This window comes from Mustela erminea, chromosome 18, assembly GCF_009829155.1.
Source record: "Mustela erminea isolate mMusErm1 chromosome 18, mMusErm1.Pri, whole genome shotgun sequence".
NCBI lineage: Eukaryota > Metazoa > Chordata > Mammalia > Carnivora > Mustelidae > Mustela > Mustela erminea.
The window spans coordinates 14,100,811-14,120,638 of NC_045631.1; the positions used below are offsets into that span (position 1 = coordinate 14,100,811).

Genomic DNA, 19,828 nt, shown 5'->3' on the forward strand with positions numbered 1-19,828 from the left:
CATATATCTGGTAAAGGGTTAATATCCAACATATATAAAGAACGCCTACAACTCAACAACAAATGACAGACAAATGGCCAATAAGTATATGAAAAGACACTCAAAAACCACTAGAGAGAATAGCAAATTAAAACCACAATGAGATATCACCTCACACTCATTAAGATGGTTATAAAAAAACAAACAGAAATAACAAGTGTTGCTGAAGATGTAGAGAAACTGGAATGCTTGCACATTATTGGTAGGAATGTAAAATGGTACAACCACTATGGGGAACAGCATGGCAACGCCACAAAAAATTAAAAATAGAAATATCATATGATCCAGAAACCCCAGTGTTGGGTATATATACAAAAAAATTGAAAGTAGGATCTTAAACAGGTATCTACACATTCACATTTACAGAATTACAATAGCCAAGAGGGAGAAGAAATCCCATTGTCCATTGACAGATGAATGGATAAACAAAACACAGTTTACACACAGAATGGACTATGGCTCAGCCTTAAAAGAAATTTTGACAAATGCTACAACATGGGCCAACCTTGAAGACATTATGGTGATTGAATTAAGCCAGTCACAAGAAGATACATATTATATATTCTACTTATGTGAGGTAGCTAAAGCAGTCAAATTCATAGAAAGGGAAAGTAGACCAGTGGTTACCAGCACCTAGAGGTGGGAGAAATGGGGAGTGCTACTACATAATGCATAATGAGTACTGAGTTTTAGTTTTGCAAGATGAAAAAGTTCTGGAGACTGGTTGTACAACATTGTGAATATACATAAAGCTACTGATGTGTAAACTTAAAAATGGGGAAGACAACAGATTTTATGTGCTTTTATCTATAATTTAAAACTGTTTATGAAAAAAGAAATGACAAATTGTGAAATAATATAAATTTTAGAATCAAAAACATGGTCAAAGTTCTATAACTTTATTCACAAAAACCAAAATATGAAAAAGTTCTAATTTAATATATAAACATACCCTCCACACACCAAAAACTCATTTGAAGCATGTCTGCCAGCAGTTCCCATCGACCTATCATCTAAAGGAGAAAGAGAAAAATACCAGTAGCTCTGCTCTGCCACCTGCTTAAAAAAATGTAAACCATTCCAACATGATTATTCAGAAAAATACGAGCAGCACACAAATTTATCACTTGCTTATGATGCACTTTTCTCCATGAGTAAAAGCAGGTAAAAACCATGAGCAAAAACACTGAACACTGCACCCAGCTGAATTCACAGGTGGAAACCTTCAGTGCCCACTTCTATAAACAAACATCAGGGCTTTTCAAGGTAAAATGTCATATTTACTTCAGTATGATATCTTTCTTCACCATTTAACATGCATAGTAAAAACTGTGGTAACGTTTTTATGATGTTCCTTTTAATATGACTCGCACCAACGTTTTTGAGTGTTATGCCCTCAATTCCAATTTGCCCGTGAACTCTGTGGTTTTTACTAAACAATTTTTTCAGAGAGTGCTAAGTTTTAGGAACACACATGTGACATTCTAGCGCAACTAACTGTAAACAAAGTCTAGTTCACCCCAATGTTGGAGCACCCCCATCCCGCGTAACACTTCCTGCCTTGCATGGGTTGTTGAACAAGACATCGTGGAAGCTGGGGCCTCTCAGGCACAGTAGCACCCGCCACAGGCCAGCGTCCCTACTCCGGTATCATCTAAACATGGGAACAGAGCTGAGCTCAGAACGCAGGATCCCCTCATTCTTGTCACTGGGATATCCATTATATCACACTGCCTGGGTGATTTTAAATAGCTGTAAAGGCATAATCAATGTGTTGATATGAAATAGCAGTGTTGACCAAATAAGTTTTTAAAAAGTATAGGTTACACTGCTAGCCCATACTCAAAAAGGGAAAAAAAGGAAACAAACACAAATATCCCTCTGAAGGGCCCCAAATAAGAATGGAGAAATGCATTTATTTTGGCACATCTTAAGTCCCTGCTCCCATGAAGCTTCTACTCTAGTAAGGAAAGAAAGTAATAGTGTCAGACATGATAAGAAATATAAAGGAAAGTGGGGCATCTGGGTGGCTCAGTTGGTTAAGCATCAGACTCTTGATTTCAGGTCAGGTCATGATCTTGGGGTCATGGGATCGAGCCCTGCATTCGACTCCACATATACACTCTCTCTCAAAATAAATAAATAATATAAATATATAAAAATGTATATAAAGGAAAATAAATCAGGGTAAGAGAATAAAGAGAAGTGAGGGAGGAAGGGACCTATTTTAGAGAGAATAGCTCCTGATATGGTAATGGAGGGAACAAGGTAGATGGGGCAAGGGTAGGAGCTATATTTCACTAAGTGCACTTCATTTTCTAGCTTTGAATTGGGGGCCATACATAATTATGAAACAAAATAAAATCAAAAGGAAAAAAAGACCCCTAGAAATCAAAAGTGAAAATGAAGCAAAACATGTATCATCTTCCGTCATACATAACCGTGTAGCAATTTGTCAGTGTTATCACTAGAAGGGAATTTTTTCAAGTGACTTTAAGTTTAGCAATTTGATTGGACATTCCTAACAGGATTACCCTAAGGACAAAAAGACCCACAAAAAGACTTTTTTTTTTAAGTGGGCTCCACACCCATCACGGGGTTTGAACTCTTGACCATGAGATTAAGACTAACATGCTCTACCAAATGAGTAAGCCAGGCGCCCCCATAAAATGATTTTAAATGGTTTTAGTTAATTATATTGTTATTTTGATATGATACCATTTTATAGAAGGAAAAAAAAGAGAACCTAAGTTCAGAAGGGCAAAAAGAATAGAAAAGTCAATAGCCACAAAAATTTAGAAGTTACAAAGTTGACTGAAGCATTATTTGACCTAGGAGACCCAAGAGCCAATAGCAATTTCTCCCACATGGTATGAGGGAGTCTTCTCCAGGAGACTTCCTCCAAAAAGGAAGCAGAATACATAATACATCATCAGCGTAAACTCATTGTCCTTAAGACCCACCACATTCGAAGCTTTCAAACAACGTTCTAATTTTCCATTCTTAATTATGAGTATATGACAATTACCAAACATCCAAGGAAGGAATCTAATCTGAAACCTAGACTCCAAAACAACCTGGGAGAGATAAAAAAGAAGTATTTTTCATGGAAATGTTAAAAATTAATGTCCTCAGAGATAAAATACTGCACTGAAATCAGAACAACGCTCAAAGGAAAGGGAAGCTTCTAAAACTTAAAAATATGAGAACATAAATGATAAACTCAAGAAAAGAAAACATCAAGGAAATTTCCCTAAAATTAGAGCAATAAGACAAAACAAAAATAAAATCAGACAAAAGAAGAAAATCAGAGTGCACTCTAGTACTTGTCTTATTATTACTTTTATTACTTTTTATTTTTTTAAGATTTTATTTATTTACTTGACAGACAGAGATCACAAGCAGGCAGAGAGGCAGGGAGAGAGAGAGCGGGAAACAGGCTCCCTGATGAGCAGAGAGCAAGATGTGGGGCTGGATCCCAGGACCCTGAGATCCCGACCTGAGCAGAAGGCAGAGGCTTTAACCCACTGAACCACCCAGGCACCCTGTCTTATTATTACTTTTAAATTGTACAGATGTTTTAAAGATCTTACATGGGGACTTCTGGGTCCCAGTTTCACATGTCAGAAGCTGAACAGACTGAAAAATCAACAGTTCTTGGATCCAAATGAGAGAGAAGGACAGAGGCAAACTGATGCCACAGGATTAGAGAGGCAGAAAGGCAAACACCCGGAGGTGTGGTTTATCTGAGAAGAGACTCACCAGCAAAAGGCTTGAGGAAACCACAGCCAGGACAGAAAAACATGAACTGAGATTGACAATTTGCAAGAGGATCACTGTGGACAATTCTCAGAGTTAAAAAATTCCAGAAGGATCTAGTCACAGGGAGGCCTATAATATTGTCAGATTTATCCCAGGGGAACTCATATACTCACTTAGTAAACAGAGAAAAAAATCCACTCCTGCCTCTTGGAGGGGGAGGGGGAAGAGAAAAGGGACCAGTTTTAAATAGGTATGCGCGTTCTGTTCTTCGAAGGGCCTGCCTTCAGGGGAAACAATCAGAGCTTTACCTGCTGGAGTTAAGCCCCAGACTGAGCTGGGGGCAGGGAAGTACCCAACCCTAATGCCCTAGAGCCATCCTGTCCCATCTTCAGGCAGGAGAAAGAAACTGGAAACATGTGTAAAGCACACAGACCAGAAACCTAGGCTCACTAAAGTACTGAGACCCAATCACAGAACACTTCCTCCTGCCCCCACAGCTCCCCATCACATTTCTATAAAACCTACTTACAGCAGTTCTTTTTACCCAGGACATCCTGTATGACGATCAAGAAAAAGTCACAAGGCATACCAAAAAGCAAAAAACACAGATTGAAGAGATGGTGAGCCTCAGAACCAGATATGGAAGGCATGTTAGAATTATCAAACTGGAAATTTAAAACAACTATGATTAATACTCTAAGAGCCCTAATGGATGAGGTAGGTCACAAGCAAGAACAGATGAGATAGATATAAAGAGATAAAGAGATAAAGATAAAGAGAGAAAGAGATAAAGATAAAGAGATAGATATAAAGATTGATGAAAGAGAGAGAGAGAAGGAAATCCTAACAAGGAACCAAAAAGAAATGCTAGAGGTTAAAAAACACTGTAAAGGAAATGAAGAATGCCTTTGGTAGTCTTATTAGTAGACCAGACACAGCTGAGGAAAGATGCTTTGAACCAGAGAACATTATTGACAAAATCCTCAAAAACTGGAAAACAAAGCTTTTTTTTAATGATTTTATCCATTTATTTGACAGAGAGAGCACAAAGAGGGGGCATCGAAAGGAGTGGGAGCAGCAGGCTTCCCAGTGAGCAGGCAGTCTGACGAGGGGCTCAGTCCCAGGTCATTGGGATTAGGACCTGAGCCAGATGCTTAACCCACTGAGCCACCCAGGTGCCCCAACAAAGATTCCCTTTAAAAAACAACAGCATATCAAGGTCCGTGGGACAACTACAAAAGGTGTAACATGTGTAATGGGATTACTAGAAAGAGAAGAAAGGACAAAAGGATCAGAGGGAAATACTGGAAACAACGACTGAGAATTTCCACCAAATGAATGTAGGCACCAAACCACAGATTCACAAAGCTCAGAGAACTCCAGGCAGGATAAATGCCCAGAACAACTACACCTAGGCAGATCATTTTCAAGTTAACAGAAAAACTAAAAAATTAGAAAATTCTGGAAGAAGTAAAAAAAAAAGAACACTATACTTTCAGAGAAACAAAGAACTGCGTTAACTTCTCAGTAATCGCACAAGCAAGAATGAAATGAAGTATTTAAAGTGTTAAGAGAAGTAAACCACCAACTTAGAATTCCGAACCCTGCAAAATTATCTGTCAAAAGTGAAGGAAAAATAGACTTTCTCGGACAATAAAAATTGAGGGGATTTGTTGCCAAAATAATAGCAATAGTATATTCCGTATGCTTAATGTGTGTGTCTTATGTATATAGGGATAGGCTTATGGATCCTTATATTCAACTAGAATGGATGGCAGCAATGATACAAGGGATGGCAGGAAGGAATTAGGATTTTGTTACTACAAGGTACTTGACACTACCATGAAGTAGTACAGTTTTATTTGAAAGTGGACCTGGAGGGTATGTGGGTGGCTCAGTCAGTTAAGCGTCTGCCTTGGGCTCAGGTCATGAACCCAGAGTCCTGGGATTGAGCCCTGCATTGGGCTTCTTGCTCAGCAGAGAGCCTGCTTCTCCTTCTCCCTCTCCCTCTGCCTGCCATTCCCTTTGCCTGTGTTCTCTCTCTCTTGCTGTCAAATAAATAAATAAATAAAATCTTTAAAGTGGACCTGGACTGGGGCGCCTGGGTGGGTTAGTTGGTTAAGTGTCCGACTGCTGATTTTGGCTCAGGTCACGATCTCAGGGGTGTGAGACTGAGCCCCTTGTTGCACTCCACGCTTGGCCGGGGTCTGCTTGAGATTCTCTCACTCCCCCTCTGCCCCTCCCCACTGCTTGCACATGTCCCCTCTCTAAAATAAATAAATAAATGAATAAAGCTTTAAAAAATAATAAATATTAAAAAATAATAAAGTGGATCTGGATTAATTATAAATATATATTGCAAACTCTAGAGCAACCAATAAAGAAAGAAAAAAAAGTACAATTGATATGCTAAGAAAGAAAGAAAATAGAATCATAATAAATGGTCAGTTAAAACCACGAAAGGCAGAAAAAACACAGAAGACAAAAACGGGAACAAAGAACAAGGACAATGAAAAGAACAAGGACAATGAAGAGAAAACAGTAACAAATGCTAGATATTAATCCAGGTTTACCAATAACACTTCTAATGTCACCGGTCTAAATGCACCTATTAAAAGGCAGATTTCAGAGCGGATTAAAACACACAACCCAAATACATGTTGTCTATTAGAAAATTACTTTGAATATAAAGACACACAGATTAAAAGTAAACAGATGGAGAAAAATAGACCCTGCTAACACTAACATGCTTACATTAATCAAAAGAAGGCCGGAATATATTAATTTCAGACACAGCAGACATCAGTGTAAGAAAAGTTAGGGATAAAGAAGGGCCTTATGTAATGATATATTTATATTTACATAAATATAAATTCTCCAAGAAGACATAGCAATTCTTCCTTAACATTATGCATGCCCCTAACAAGGCATCAAACTATACAAGGTAAAACTTACAAGTAGAAACAGGTGAAACCACTAACGTGGCTGGAGACTTCAACACCTATCCCTCAAAAATGGACAGATCCAGCAGGCAGAAAACCAGTAAGGAAACAGTTGAACTCAATAACACCATCAATCACCAAGATATAACTGACATCTACAGACAGCTTCATCCAACAACAGTAGGATACACATTTTCCTCAAACTCACATGGAACATTTGCCAAGATAGACTACATTCTGGGCTATAAAACACATCTTAACAAACTTAAAAGAGGTGTGCTTGGGTGGCTCGCTCAGTTCAACATCTGCCTTCAACTCAGAACTGTGCATCAGGCTCACTGCTCAGAGAGGAGTCTGCTTCTCCCTCTGCCCCTTTCCCTGCTTGTGCTCCTTCTCAAATAAATACATAAGATCTTTTAAAAAAACAAACAAAATGAAACAACCAAAAAATTTTTTTTAAAAGGAATAGAAATCAGTTTCTGCTTGCAGACTATAACGGAATTAAACCAGAAATCAGTAACAGAAAGGTAACTGAAAAATCCCAAAATACAGGGGGACTGAAAACATACTTCTGAATAACAAATTGGCTGAAGAAGAAATCTCAAGAGAAATTTTTAAAGATTTTGAACTAAATGAATTTGAAAACACAACAATCAATAAGCTCCTAGCCAGGTTAACAAAAGACGGGAAAAAACAAAAAAACCAGAAAGGGGGATACAAAATACTAATACTACAAATGAAAGAAGAGACACCAGTAGGGATCTTACTGAAAAGGATAATAAAGGAATACTATGAACAACTCTATGCCTACAAATTTGACACTGTAGATGAAGTAGACCAATTATGTGAAAGACACATCTGCTAAAATTTACTCAGGAAGAAATAGGCAATTTGAATATAGGTCTTTATCTATTAAAGACATTGAATCAGTAATTAATAGCCTTCTAAAACAGAAAGCATGAGGCCCAGATGAGTTCTCTGGTGAATTCTATCAAACATTAAAGGAAGAAATTATACCAAGTATCTATTTTCAATCTCTTTCTGAGGATAGAAGCAGAGAGAGTATTTCCTAATTCATTCCATGAGGCCATAGTTACTCTCATACCAATACCTGAAAAAGACATTACAAGGAAGACTGCAGACCAGTATTTCTCATGAACACAGATGCAAAAATCTCCAACAAAATACTAGCAAACTGAATTCAGCAATGTATAAAAAGAATTATACGCCATGACCAAATGGGATTTATCCCAGGTATGCAAGGCTGGTTCGACATTTTAAAATTAATGTGATATATCCCATTAATAGAGAGAACATCACAGAAAAAGCATTTGACAAATCCAACCACCATTCATGATAAAATCTCACAGTAAACTGGGAATGGAGGGGAACTGTCTCAACTTGATAAAGAATATCTACAAAAAGCTACCGCTAACACCATACTAAAGGGTGAGAAACTCCAAGCTTTTCCACTAAGATTGGGTGAAAATATAAGGATGTCCTCTCTCTTTTTTTTCTTCCAGCGATTTTTCTATTGGCTGTGGTTATTACAGTTTCATAATCTGAAGGAAGCCCTCTTTCTCTCGCTACTTCTTTTCAACACAGCTCTCGAAGTCCTTGCTAATACAGTAAGTTAAAAGGAAATGAAAGGTATGCAGCTTGGAAATGTAAACATGAAACTATTGTTCGAAGATAACATGATTACCTATGTAAAAAAAATCCAAAAGAATTGATCAAAAAAACCTCCTGGAACTAATAACTGACTAAAGCAAGGTTGCAGAATACAAGGTTAATACTGAAAAATTAAATTGCTTTCCTATATCTCAATAATAAACAACTAAAATTTGAAATAAAAAAAACACCATTTATATCACAACCCGCCAAAGTGAAATATTTAGGTATAAGTCTAACAAAAGTCATACAAGACCTGTATGAGGAAAACTACAAAACTCTGATGAATGAAATCAAAGAACACATAGATGGAGAGATACTCTACGTTTTTGGATAGGAAGACTAAATATCGTCAACATGTCAGTTCTTCCCAACTCGATCTATAGATTCACTACAATCCCAATGACAATCCCAGCAAGTTATTTTATGGATATCGACAAACTAATTCTAAAGGTTAAATGGAGAGGCAAAGGACCCACAACAGCCAACAGAACACTGAAGGAGAAGGGCAAGGGACTGACACTACTCAATTTCAAGACTTAACTATAAAACTACAGTAATCAAGACAGTGTTATACTGGCAAAAGAACAAATAGATCAATGGAACAGAATAGGGAGATCAGAAAGAGACCTTCAAAAATATAGTCAACTGATCTTTGACAGAGGAGCAAAGACAATACAATGGAGCAAAGATAGTCTTTAAAAAATAATGCTATAAGTAGATATCCATAGAACAACAACAACAACAAAATGCATCTAGATACAGACCTTTCAAAAAAATTAACTCAAGGGGCACCTGGGTGGCTTAGTCATTAAGCATCTGCTTTTGGCTCAGGTCATGATTCCAGGGTCCTGGGACTAAGCCCCGCATTGGGCTCCCTGCTCCACGGGAAGCCTGCTTCTCCCTCTCCTACTCCCCCTACTTGTGTTCCCTTTCTCGCTCAAATAAATGAATAATATCTTAAAAAAAAGTTAACTCAAAATGGGCCACAGACCTAAATATAAAAGAAAAAAATCACAAATATTATAGAAGACAACATAACCTAGAGCACCCTGGGTATTGTGATACCAACACCAAACATGCAATCCATGAAAGAAATTCATTTAATGATTGAATTAATCATTAGTGATAACTTACTGAAATTAAAAACAACTGCTCTGTGAGAGACCATATCAAGAAAATGGAATATAAGCTACAGACCGAACAAAGATATTTGCAAAAGACACATCTGATAAAGGACTGTTATTCCAAATATACAGAGAACTCTTAAAGCTCAACAAGGTAACAAACAATCCAATTGAAAAATGGGCCAAATATCTCAACAGTCACCTCACCAAAGAAGATATACGATGGTGAATAAGCACATGAAAAATGCTGAATATCAGATGTCATCAGAGAAATGCAAATTAAAATGAGACTCCACTGCACATCTACCAGAACAGCCCACCTCAGAGCACTGACATCACCAAATGCTGGTGAGAATGTGGAGCAACAGGAACTCCACTCATTGTTGGTGGGAATGCAAAATGGTAGAGCCACTTGGAAGAGTTTGGTGTTTTCTTACAAAACTAAACATGCTCTTACCATACCAGCCAGCAGTCATGCTCCTTGGTATTTATCCAAAGGAGCTGCACACTATATGTCCACACAAAAACCTGCACATGGATGTTTATAGTAGCTTTATTCTTAATTGTCAAAACTTGGAAGCAATCAGTGTGTCCTTCAATAGGTAAATGGACAAACTGTGGTACAGAAATATAGAGACAATAAAAATACTGGTGGTTTCCAAGGGACAGGTGGGGAGCACAGAGGATTTTTAGGTCAGTAAAAATGCTTTGTATATTGTAATGATGGAGAAATGTCATTATACCTTCCTCCCAACTCACAGAATGTTCAACACCAGGAATGAATTCCAAGTAGACTATGGACTTTGGGTGACTGTGATGTGTCAATGTAGGTTTATCCTCAGCAACACATGTACTGTTCTGGTGAGTGATGCTGAGAATGGGGAGGCAAGGGATATGTGGAAACTTGTACCTTCCTCTCAGTTTTGTTGTAAACCTAAAAATGCTCTAAAAAAAAATCTTTGGGGCACTTGGGTGGCTTGGTCGGTTGAGTGTCCAACTCTTGATTTCAGCTTGGATCATGATTTCGGTCATGAGATCGAGCCCCACATTGGGCTCAGCATGGAGTCTACTTGGGATTCTCTCTCTCTCCCTCCACTTGCTCTTACTCTTTCTAAATAAATAAAATGTTTTAAAAATATATGCATGATGTATTTTGCAATAAAAAATTTTTAATAAAGAGAAGACTGTGGGGACACCAGCCTTTGGCTCAGGTTGTGATCCCAGGGTCCGGTATCCAGTTCTTTACTGGGCTCTTTGCTTGGCAAGGAGCCACTTCTCCCTCTGCCTGCCTCTCCCCCACTGCTTATGTTCTCACTCTCTTTCTCTCTTACAAATAAACAAATGAAATCTTTTTTTAAAAAATAAAAAATATAAGATTTAAAAAAGGGTTTGGCCAATGATAACAAATGCTGTAAATACATCAAAAAGCTGAAGACTGATAAATGATGTGAGATTTGGAAGCACAGAGACCTCGGCAGGAATGGTTTTGAAAAAAAAAATTATCAAATATAGTATTTACACAAGGGAAAGAAAAGAACAAAGGTAACTAGAATAAGACAAAAGATATGAATGTCTTTTATGTAGGAAAATATAAATATCTATCAAAGCACATTAAGGAAACCTAGATAATAGAGAAACACATACTCTTTTTTTATTATTTAAATTCAAATTAGTTAATGCATAGTGTATTACTAGTTTAAGGGGTAGAATTTAGTGGTTTATCAGATGGATAAAAGACCCAGTGCTCATTCTATCAAGTCCCTTCCTTAATGCCTGTCACCCAATTATCCCATCCACCCATCCATCTCCCCTCCAGGAGCCCTCAGTTTGTTGCCTAGAGTTAAGAGTCTCTTATGGTTTGCCTCCCTCTCTGTTTTTATTTCATTTTTCCTTCTCTTCCCCTATGAACCCTTATGATTTTGTGAGAAACACATATTCTTGATTTGGCAATTTAATATTGTAAAGATCATTAACTGTTCCTGTATAGGTCTTATAAAATCAATCAATCAAATTCACATCAAAATCCCCTAATGTTTTTTGTAGGATTTGTCAAGCTGGTGTTAGATTACATGGGGGTAAAAGCAGTTAAGAGTAGCCAGGGTGATTCCAAAGAATACAAAAATGCTCTCTACCATCACCCCTTCCCTCACTATCTCTCTTTCTCACATACACACACCGCACACACACACACATTTAAAAATTTTATAATACAGACAAATAGACCAACAGAATAGAACACCTTAAAACAAACCCAATTCTTTATAAAAACCTAACAGGACAAATCTGGAATTGTCTATCAACAGAGAAAGGACAGAATATTCAATATTAAGATCCCTACCTTATTCCATCTACAAAAGTGAATTCCAGGTAAAGTTAAAGATGAAAAAAAAAATCTTTAGAAATCACCATTACTCCATAGGGCAGCATGGCACAAACTACTGATTGCCTACAACTTGTATGTACCAATATTTTATAGATCTGAAGTTGAAAATTTCTAGAGCATCCATGTGGAAGAAACTCTGATACAAGGACATCTGTTACAATACACTTTGAACAGTGAAAAGATAGAAATTATCCAGGTCACCCTCAGCAAAAAATGGAAAAATGTGTGGTTTAGTTGTATTATAAAATACAGTTATACTGTAAATTTCAGATATTAAAATAAACTGCATGCATATCTAGATACGTATCTAGGAATGTAACAAAAACATGAATAAAAAACCAAGCTATAGAAACGTTCCTTATACCATTTACTTAAAACTGTAAAAACACAAGAACATCATACGTTATGTATAGATATAGGATATGTGGAAGTATTAAAAAAAATCTACAGTAAGAATTAACCTCTAGCAAGAGTGGAACAAGGAAAAGGACTTTGGCTGTACCTATACAGCATTTTTTATCCTTAAGAAAAGACATCTAAAACAACATGGCTAAACACTGACATAAATAAAATTAGAATGGGGGTGGATTTGAGTATCTGCTGTATTATTTCCTGCTTGAAATACTGCATAATTTTTAAAGTCTTAATTCTTTTTTTAAAATAGAAGAAAACCACTGTATGTTGGATTTTTATAGGGAACTCCCACCTGTCGGAGCACCGATGGTGAACCGCCCCACCTTCTCCTGCAGCCTTGTCCCTGCTCCCCCATCCCCAGTGGATACATCCCCAAAGCACATGCTCTGGGGATGATAGCCTTCACACCTGGCATGATTCCTAACAGTAGCAGCTGCACCATCAGTATCTGACAACTACACAGACCGCTGGACACAAACTTCTCCAACCTGCACATGGTCAACTTGATACTATTCAATTACTGAAGGAACCCAATTTCTAGGTTTTCTGATCCTGTTCCTTCACCACGAAACCACAGTTCCTTCTTTCTTGACGGTTTTGTCTAACTTCTTTTTTGTAGGTTTTCTGGTGCCCTTTGCTGCTCCTCATAGCCCTGACCATATTTAGTCAACTTGGATTCTGCTTCTTTTACAAAAATTCTCCCCATATGTTTGTGAAACTCATTTCTGACCTCATGCAAGTCTCTTCTGAAGGGCATCCAGCCTGGTTTTAAATTCCCTTGACTCTTAAGGTGGTTTTTGCAACAGAGGTCTTCCTTTAATTCTGCTGACTTTCTTATTTCTTTCTGTGTGGATACAAACAGAATTTGAGATCCTTTCCTGCAAACTTCTCATCTACCTTCAGAATCCAAAGTTACTGCTTCATGGAAGATGACTGAGCAGATTTTAGAATGGTAGGTATATAGTTCTGGGAATTCACACAACTAAATAAAGTGCCCCTTTGAAAAGGTGCCCTGCATGAGAGAGCATGGTATAAAGGTTAAAAATAAATGCTAGTCTAGTAAATTAAGAAATATAATGTGTACAAGTAGAAAAGATTCTCACATGAGTGGTCTGACAAGATGTTGTGTGGAACCAAAACAAAGTCATCCATGTCACAAGAAGAGTTCTTGCTACTAGTGCTGGCAGAATCTTTGGACACTTGTAGATAGTTGGGAGGACCCAATGGTGGGGAGGATAAGTTTTCTTCCTGAATATGCTGCCTATCTGGAAGGGACTAAAATTAACAACATAAAATTAAAACTGGCCTAGTAATAAAATGCACATCAGAATAGCCATTAGACTAAGGAATACTGTCTTCATAAAAGTGGGCATAAAGTTAATTCTATCTTAAAATTTCGGAAAAAAGAAATCTCTTTGGAAGATCTTTCCCTTAGGAAAGCAGTTTAAAGTGTCTTCATATAAAGACTTCTAAAATGTTTTCCAAAAATGATACTTAAAAATATATCATACCACTTATCATGTATATGTCTCCCTCTCCTGAAATTTCTGGGATGTGTTTTCATCATCTCAACATGCCCAGTTTTGGCTCTTGGCCTAGCAAAGCAGGTACTCAATAACTATTCACTTGATGACTAAAACACTATGTCCAGGGACTTTAGACTAACAACATCCTGCACACATTTTAAAAAGTTTTAAACCTCCAGTGAGGAAAACATTATAAACAGGAAAGCAAGAGACCACGTTATGCAAAAAAGTAAATAGATCGATAAGGATAACTACGTTCAAGCCTAGAGATTTATGTTTGCTCACAGAAAGCAAGATCTGGAAAACCTTACAGGCTGTGGGTACATCCCTTTTGTTCTTCTTTTGTTAGGGGGAGGAATGGGTTTGCAGGAGATAGGACAGGAAGGAAAGGAAAGCATATAAAAGGTATATAAGCAAATACACAGATGTAAGCAGTTGTATGTCCTGTGGCATTTGCCTAGTTCAAGGACTCAAGTGACACCTCTAATTAAATGTCTTGGTTACACAATGGTTTTCTGAAACAATGAACTTCCTAATTTATTATGTTAAGTTCTCTATGACCTTGCTTAACCTTCATTTCTATTTGAGAAAAGGAAAAATACTACACGATGCCCTTTAATCTTAAACCCATGTCCTAAACACCCAATTCACTGCTAGTGCTCCTTCGAATGTCACTGTGCAATGAAATCTGTATCAGATCTCCTCTCGTGTGTGTGTGTGTGTGTGTGTGTGTATGTGTGTGACGCACATGACATACAATCCCCTCATCACTTTTTAAAGAGACCTTGTGTGTCTAGTAATAAAGGGAAGGGACAATGGAAAGACTAACATGACCAACTGTCTACGATGGGCTAGACACCGCTGGGTGCTTTCCATGTCTTACCTAACCCCAGTCATGTTCTGAAACCCACATCATACATGGATACAAACAGCTCAGCTCAGAAGTTTAGGAAATTTGCCTGAGATCACACAGCTAAAAAGTGCTCAAACTGATCCCAAGCATCTAACTCCACAATTTCTTTCCAGTGGTTTAGGTAGGCCCTTTCTCTAGCTCTTCCATGCCTTCGTCAAACCGTCTGCAGCCACAGCATCTGAGTGGAAGGGATCTTCTCCCTGCTGGTCTTTCCACTCCGTGCTGTAAGTCCGGTCCCCTCCACCTCCTCAGAGACCTGGACCAGCTCCCTCTGCCCCTTACGGTCTCACCCTCTCCCTTTCCTCTGGTTTTCTTCTCCTCTGTGCATAAACACATTCCATTTTCTCACACTTCAAATCCCTGCAGTCCTTTTAATCACCGTCTTCTCGCACGTCTTTACTTTTTAACGATGTCTCTCGAAATTATCAGTCTTCACTGACACAAGCTCCTCACCTCCTACGTATCGCTCAACCCACCATAACCCACTTTCTGTCTTCTCCTGTGCAGTCACACGGTCTTCACCAGGCTGTCCAGGCTTCCCCCTGACACTTCGTGTTACCCGCGCTCTGCTTCACCCGCGCTGCAGACCACTCAACCTCAACCCCTTCATTCAGTGAACCGGCTTCTCCTCCCACTTCTTAGTCTGTTCTGTGGGTGCCGGCTTCTCTTCCATCCCTTAAAGGAGAGGGATGGAGTGTGGAGTTCCCCATGGTGTCACTCCGGACCCTCTACGCCTCACATTTTTAAAAAATTCTGTTCAGTTAGCCGCTGCACTGTACGTAATCAGCATCTGATGTGGTGTGCAGTGACTCACTGGTTACGTGGAACACCCAGTGCTCATCATGGCCTGCACTCCTCACATTTTTATCCGCACCGCAGCAACCACTCTCACCCTCCAAGTACCCCCTCACCTCTGCGGCCTAGATCTCTCCAGTGAGTACTGGACTAACTCACTACCATTCTGCTCCAAAGGGTTGCTCCCCGCACTCCCTGCTCTAGTGACTTTACCATGATCCATCCATTCGGTCTCCTTTTCAAGCATCTCCAAGCTTGGTGAACTCTACCTTTCTCTTACCTGGCCCCCACCTTCCCTGTAGCTCAGGCCCTCATTCTCAGAAAAAGAAAAAACAAAACAAGAAAGGTACAACAGTCTGCAGGGTTCTCTGTGCTCTAACAAGTGACCACTCTACTCTCTACTGCTCTCAAGCCCCGGCTTCCACCCTGCAGCAGCTCACAGCACACCTCCACCTAAAAGCACTCTGACAGCTTCCACAGCCAAATCCCATCAAGAGACATCAGCCCCCTGCCTCTCTAGCTGCACCTGTCCCTCCCCCACACCACCAGTGCTCTGCATCCGCCAGCCTGGATCGCTTCACAGAGCCTTGTCCACAGAACTTCCAGCAATGATGGACGGTCTACATCTGAGCACCCAGTGTGCTGGAGACCCACTAGCCACGGATGGCTACTGAACATTTGAAATGTGGCTAGCCTGACTAAGGAACAAAATTTTAAATTTCACTTAATTTTAACAAATTTAAGTAGGCCTGGAGGGGCTCCAGGGTTTCTTCAGGGCGTCATGCTTCTGGAACTTCATGAATGAGAATTCTTCTGCCTATAATACCATTCTTTTACTAATTCACCTTGCTAGGTCTTTCTTCAAAACTCAGCTCAATGCCCTCCCCTGAGCAGCCTTCCTGAGTTCTTGCTCTGATTTCATGCTCCCCATTCATGTTCCCACAGGCAATAATGAGACACACACATAAGCTTCCAACAGAGGTTGCTTTACCTACCTCGTCCCCACACAACTAAATTAAAAGCTCTTTAATCTAAGGGACCGGGTCATTTCATTCATTAGTATCAACCAGAGCCTTAGTTTAATAAATGTTATGAAACCAAGAAACATGATCTAAACAGCATTTAACCTATAGCCACTATTGTAACTAAAAGACTGACTTGGATTTTTTTTTTCCTTTCAAGATTTCTCTGGAATCAAGTAGCAGCTGGGTATTTGTGTGAGAATGTAAAAAGAGAATGCTGTATGTGTATGCCTGTGTGTATCAACTCTCCACATCAGTCTACTCCAGCCGTAGGAAGGAAGGGGAGGCTTGCATAAAATCATCTTATTTTTGGCAGTTTTCATTAAAAGCAAGGCCTATTAAACCATCCCCTTTCTCACTATCTGGAAATGATACAGGAACATTCTGGATTTCTTTTTACTCCTCAGTTTTCCTTTTTCCCTTTTTATTTTCACTTCAAGCTGCCTTTTTTTTTTTTTTAAAGTCAGATCCACGCACAGTGTGGAGCCCCACATGGATCTTGAACTCCCGACCCTGAGACCAAGCCCTGGGTTGAGATCAAGAGTTAGAAGCTTCATGGACTGAGCCATCCAGGTGCCCAACCATTAGCTTTTAATAAAAGCCTTCTAAAAATGGTTTCCCCACCAAAGTTTCTAGCATCTAAATATGCTTCCTCCCTCCCTCTGGCATGTCCTCACCCCTGTTAGCACTCCATCTCTTGGCCAGCAGCCTGAGCTGAGCTCCGAGCGCTCTCCCCTTCAATGCTGCCCCACCCAACAGAAAACCCCAACTGGCTCTCGCCAGTCAAAGCAATCTCCAATTCAATGAACCTCCTACTGGACCCCCTCTATCTCATTCCTTGGTCATCCTACAAACAGGCTCCTCTCTTCTGGCTCTCTCCCACGTTTCTCTCATAATTAGATTCTTCCCTGCGGTTCTTTCTCAAGCATCAACTTCGCTTTTCACATTATGTCTCACACAGCATCAAATATAGACTTCATAATAATAGCTACAGTTTATCAAGCGTGCCCAAGGCTGCTGTTCATGAAGCCTGCCTTACAGAGGAGGGGGCCCTGGCTCAGTGCTGGAGCTGAGCTGCTCCAGGTGAAACGTGAGCCAGCGGCCCCACCAGCGCTAAAGCCAGATGGAGCCTGGCCCCAAATAAAGCCAACTGTCTTTCCATGCCAGTACACTTCCTCCGTGTTTCTCCCCAGTCACTCCAATTCCAGTGTCTTCTTATATTCCGGACTAAAGCAGGAATGCACAACACTTTTTTTTCCCTCTTAGCTTTTTTAAAAAAAATTTAGGGGATTATAATGTCTTATTAGCCCATCTGCTTTTTCTAACTTGGTTTAAGTCTCGAGGGTTAGGCAAAAAGGGTTTTTTTTGCCGGTTTTCAGACTCGTCTGTTTGCGATTGGCTGATTCAGCATCTCCTTTAGCCATGGGCTGCTAGGTTTTCCTTGAAAACAATAGTAAGAGCCGTTGCCACTTACTGAGTATTGTGTACCAGACATTAGAGTAAAGTGCTTTTGCTCATTTACGCTTAAAAGAATCTATGAAATAGGTCAATTACACTCGCTTTCCCTAGGAGAAGCAGGGTCAAAGAGATTCATTTGTCCTGGTTAATGCGGCAAGTAAGAGGTGCAGAAGCTCCCGAGTCCCATGTTCTTAAACCTCTAAGATGAACCCACTACACTAATTACCCTCTTATTACTGCCCTACCCTCCACCCGCAGAATTCAAGAAATTCACGTCTGCCAGGCTAATCTGGAAAACAGTCACCAGAGCTGACACAAGAGCCCTTGGAACTTCAGCTGATGAGAAAGCCTCAAGGTCACAGCCCAGAGCAAGGAGTGGGGGGAAGGGTCAGAAGGGGGCAGAGTGAAACCCTGGGAGAACAGAGCAGAAATTCTCAGGATCTAGAAGTAGCACTTGGGCTGGAGGGAAGAGAGGCACAGAGAAAATGGCCCAGGGGAGGAAGGGGCTGGTGTGGAGCAAGTCCTGAAGGGCTGGGAACCGGCATTCAGGGAACTGAGGTGGGAGGAATGTGGCTCTGAGGTCACTCACCACTACTGGAAATTCTACATACAGTAAGTATCCAAACTGATGCGATGATAGTTGGAGGAAATAAAGTTACTACCTCCCTGCCTCTGATGGGTACTCTGCAGCTGTCATGCTTTCCAACCCACGGAGCATGAAAAGTCGTGAGTACTATACTCGCTGTTGAGGGGAAAATGACCCAGGGGGTGACATTTCTTGCTGAAGCTTACACAGCTACAGAGGGCAGAGTACAAATCTAGGTCCATCTGACTCAACAATAATGTTCTCTGACCAAAACTCAGCAGTAGCACTGGAATGGGCACGTCAGAATGTAAGTTCTAGTAAACACTGCACATCAGAAGGGAATCCACAATGTATCCCAGGCTCCCTTAGGGACAGAAGCAATAGCACTCACTCTGAAATTATAGTTAATAAAACCAAAACTTACCAGTGGAGAGGCAAAGCGACAGGATGGAGAGTTGCCACAGGAGCTCCCAGAGACGGAGCTAGCATACACGGGCACTGGAACTGGGCAGGCTGGGGGGAGAAACACAGGTGAAGAGAGATGTGCGCTGCAGAGACTTACACAGCTCGTCTAAGAGAAAACCTGTCAAAACGACGACATCGCTGTGCCGACCAGATTCATTTACCTACTTATTACAGCTCCTGTGGGTAAAACTAAACCTGCAGCAATTACTACAACTATTTCAACTGGGACTTGGGGAAAAAAATGACTGGAATTCAATAAATAAAGCTCAATGAAATCTTGAGAAGCACAATCAAAAATTAATTTGTGACACAAAATACTAATTTTTCCTTAAGTCTGCCTTTACTCTTCAAGTAAAAATGCAAAAAAAAAAAAAAAAAAAGAGAGTACTCACATTTTTTCACTGGAACTTATTCAAGAAAAGGATGGCTAAAAAATGATTTTGTAATGAAAAAAGGAGAATGCAACCCTTAAGCTCAGGTTGAGTAGCAGACAGGTTAATCTTGTTGATGTATTTAACAGTGTCAAGATCATAAATGATTATTATTAACTTCTTTATGTAGCCTCCATCTACTTCCACTGTAGAAGCCTATTATTTTTATAAATCATCTATAAAAATTATCAGATTATAAATAAATCTTAATCCACGAACAATTTAAAATAATAATTGTGAGTTTTGCAAACACACGTTACCAACGCAGCAGGCTCCACGAAAGCAGGCATGTTC

General features: G+C 39.6%; 1 pseudogene; it reads right to left on the minus strand.

The window, feature by feature from the left end:
* Positions 1 to 19,540, minus strand: part of LOC116577784 — a 56,624-nt pseudogene extending 37,084 nt beyond the window's left edge.
* Between the last annotated feature and the right edge of the window lie 288 nt (positions 19,541 to 19,828).